The sequence below is a fragment of the Tachysurus vachellii genome, chromosome 13 (assembly GCF_030014155.1).
Source record: "Tachysurus vachellii isolate PV-2020 chromosome 13, HZAU_Pvac_v1, whole genome shotgun sequence".
Classification (NCBI taxonomy): Eukaryota; Metazoa; Chordata; class Actinopteri; order Siluriformes; family Bagridae; genus Tachysurus; species Tachysurus vachellii.
The window spans coordinates 16,093,969-16,098,470 of record NC_083472.1 but is presented as its reverse complement, the minus strand read 5'-3'; positions in this window follow the sequence as shown (position 1 = coordinate 16,098,470).

Genomic DNA, 4,502 nt, shown 5'->3' with positions numbered 1-4,502 from the left:
TCAACGTACATATACGTCTGCTACTGCAGAGAGAGTTACCAACAGTCTCCAAGAATTATCATCTATGATTGGATCGCCATCTGACCCCACAGAACTTGATCAGGTGACTGACTATTTAGAGTCAGTGTTTCACTACACACTAGATATTGTAGCGCCACTTAAAAGGAAAGCACCGGCTATGTGACAAAATGTTTTAAGTTAGTGGTTATCAAACCTTTGAATAAAAAACCTGACCTTGACCCAAGCCAGCTGTCCAACTACTGTATAGGCCAATATCAAATCTCTCCTTTATCTCCAAGATTCTAGAAAAGGATCAGAAAAGCTCAGCAGTAATGATCATACCTAAATAGGAATAATATTCATGAAATGTATTAGTCAGGATTTAGGCTTCATCATAACACATCATAACCGTTGCGAATGACCTGTTACTGGCCTCTGATCAGGGTTGTGTCTCTTTGCTGGTATTGCTTGATCTTAATGCAGCTTTTGTTACCATTGACCACGCTATTCTACTTGATAGGCTAGAACATATTGTTGGTGTTAAAGGAACAGCCCTCTCCTGGATCAGACCTTATTCAATGGACTGATATCAGTTCGTAGATCTAAATGGTGACTACTCCAAACAAACTAAGGTAATGTTCGGTATTTCATTGCTTTTCTCCCTATATACACAACCCCTTATTGCAATTATTCATAACCATGGTATTGGCTACCACTGTTATGCTGATGACACAAAGCTATATGTTTCAGCTAAGTCAGACGTGAGTCACCAGCTTAATAAGATTGAAGATTGTGTGAAGGACATTAGACAGTGCATGCTTACTAACTTCCTTCTACTTAACTCTGACAAGACAGGTGTGCTTTTCTAGGACCACAGGCAGCCAGAAGTAAGCTTTCTGATTACAGAGTAACTGGATGGTCTATTATATCATGTGCAGCAGTAAAATATCTTGGTGTGATTATTGATACTGGTCTCTCATTTGAAGATCACATAAATACTGTAATATCACAAGGGTAGCCTAATTTATCTCAGAAATATTACTAAAATAAGAAATATGATGTCATTACACAATGCAGAAACACTAGTTAATGCATTTATTACCTATAGGTTGTATTATTGTAAAGTTTTACTGTCTAGATGTTCCAGTAGGAGCATCAACAAGCTCCAGTTAGTCCAGAATGCAGCAGCTAGAGTCTTAACTAGAACCAGAAGATATGAACATATCCTCATTGCATTGGCTCCCAGTCAAGTTTCGCATTGATTGTAAAATACTATTACTAACCTATAAAACATGTAATGGTCTCGTGCTACAGTATTTGAGTGATCTTTTGTTTTTTTTTATTATCCGTCACACCTACTTTAATCAAAAGGTAGGCTAAAAACACATTTGTTTTGTCTAGCTTTTTTTGAATAGCATTTCTTAGGTAAAGGAGCAAATCTGGAGCGTTCAGGGGCATAGAGTGTTTGGTGAACTGGGATGTCTGGATGCTGTCGGCTTACCACCCTCACAAGTTGCTCAGGTTTGCGGACTGTGGAGTGGTGGGATGCTTTACATCCCAGGAAGCCCTCATGTCTGTGTCATGTCTTCTGGCTCCAGTCTTTTAGGTATGCTGTCATAGCTAACCTTGCTGGAGTCCCTGTTTGCACTTTGCACATAATGTACATTGTCCATTACCTAATTACAATCATACCTAACAAATTTCTCCTCTCTCTCTCTCTCTCTCTCTCTCTCTCTCTCTCTCTCTCTGTCGAGCTATATATGCCTCTACCAAACTCACACTCTTCCGAATTCCTAGCCTGATTGTCTCTTCTTTTAGAGATACTTCATCAACCCTGATTTTCTATGCCTGGTTGGAGACTTGTCACCTGGTGGTTACCCTGCCATGGATTGACCTGCATGGTCAGCCATGCAATTGTTTTGGATGGAGCCGCCCAGAGACTGTCATGCCGTCTTTGAACCAATGTGTGTTAGTCTGCTGTATGGTCTGTTCTTTATCAGCAATCATGTCTGTGCTGAACTCAGATAGCGATGACCCATTAGTTCCTCAGGAGCTCTCGGTTGTATTATTATAAACTGTACTATTATAAACTGTTAAAGAAATGACATTATTTACATTTACATAATTTCCTCTCCAGTGTCACCCAAATGAGGATGCTATCCTTCTGAGCCTGGTTCCTCTCAAGCTTTTTCTTGCCGCTGTCACCTCTGACTTGCTCATTGGGGACAGGGATAGATATATAGTATTTAAAATTTTAAGTTATTATTTTTTTTAAATTAATTTGAATGTTTAATCGTATGTATTCATTTATTTATTTTTATCCTTATTTTTTCTTATTATATTCTTATTCTTATTAATATATTCTATATTATATTCTTATTCTTATTCTTTTTTTTCCCTCTCTTCTGTTTCCATACTTCTGTAAAGCTGCTTTCAGACAATGGGAATTGTTAAAAGCACTATACGAATAAATTGAATTGAATTAAATTGAATTGAATTGAAAGTGCATCTGTGGCATGAAGCACATTATTGTAACTAGTGTATGTAGTGGTTGGGAGATTCCAAAAGAAACCCTAAATAGTTATATTTAGATGGAATGATCACTGATAGTGACATACAAAATAAAAAAAATAATAAGTTTTTTGTTTGGCACCTGAGAAAACTTGTCCCAACATGGCACTGAAGAGTGCACCAAAACATTCCTTTTAAAAACACCCGTGATACAAAATAGATAAATAATTCTTAAAATGGTTAATGGTGAAATGTTTTACAATAGATTTATTTCCTAGGTTTAGTTTTCACTCCATGAATTCAAAGATATATATTCTCTAAAATTGTTAGTTTTTTTTTTATCTTCTCTTACTTGGACCTGGTAATATACAGTATAAGCAATCTCATGATTATTACCTATTTTAGTACTAGAACTATTCAAATACACCTTGTTTTAAAGATATAATTCTACTAAATTGAGCATGCTTTTTCAAGCAAGAACAGGTTAAATTAATCAATCAGTGGCTGCTATGCATGGGGCACTGTATGAGAACATGTTCAGACTTCGACAGAACAACAACCAAGATTGAGGTTGGAATGATGATGTTTAAATCCTCAATAGCCCTCAATACACAGCACAGAAAAACAGCAAGCTGCAATGCATTATATTCAGTAGCTCTTCTGACTATTACTTACCAGGAACACCCCACATGATTTGCTTTTTTTACTTTGCAGTTTTCTGTTGAAATAAAAAAAAATCCACTTTGTTTTGAGATCAGTTAACATGTGCCGGTCTCACACAAATCTAAAGCAAGTAGTATTTCTTACTGCTAATTTTTTCCTGTCTCCACCCTCCATTAACAAACCAGTGCTCAACCACACCAAATGTAAAGCTTTTATACCAGAACCACTCCAGTAGAACATTAAAAAAAAGAAACAAGTCAAAGATATCACAGATATCTTTTTTAACATTGAATGTTATTGCAATAATTACTTTGAATTTAATGCAAACACATGATATTTGGATAGGAGTGGCATGTTAGGTCAGGCTAGAACAAAAATAAAGACAAAATAAAAGAAAATTGACAATACAATGCCCCTATGTTATTTATTTATTTATTTATTTATTTATTTATTCATTCATTCATTCATTCATTTATTTGATAAGTAATTGGGTTTTAAGAGCTGCTGTCTATTGTGTAACATTTATTTCCTGCATAAGGAGGGGGCTGGGAGAAACTGCATGTGGTTAAGCATAGAGGTATATGAGCAGCTGATTTTAACAGCTGGTCACCTTAGGAGATCAACTTTGGTGTCTGACAGAAGTGAATGCATATAATTATTCGTATTTTTATTTTTGTTCATTTTATTTTTATTTATTGAATTTATTTATCAAGTTATTGAGAAAAAAACAGATTTAATAAAGTTTAGACTAGCTACCAGCATTAACAGTCACCGAAGTGTGTATCTCATTTATAAATTTGAAATCAGTATGTATAAAACCTTATCTGCTCCTGAACATAAATACTGAGTATCATGGAACTTAAAACTAAAATGTTATTTGTCACACATACACAATCTTACAAAGTATGACATGTAGTGCAGTGCTTTGTATGACTGTAATTGTCTGATTACACATGTTCTAAAATATTTTATGCATTACATAATATTTTTTCTTTTTATGTTTATTTCTTATTTGTTAAGCCTTTGATTTTTAAAAACTAAATAAGTCTTAAATAAACTAAATGATTAAACAGTGAGAACAGATAATCAGTTACTGAGCAGAAACAAGTCTAAAGACCAGCCACTTTACTAAGTCTATGTCAGGACTCTGCCTGGACTTTGGCCATGTGCCTTTTGTTTATGTTTCATGTTCACGTGTCTGCCCCGCCCTTGTCTTTTCCGCCCCGCCTCTGCACACCTGTCCCTCATGTTTATTGATTATTTGTATTATTTAGTTGAGCCGCGTTGCATTGTGCAGTGTGGAATCCTCTTGTCTTCATGTCTGGTTT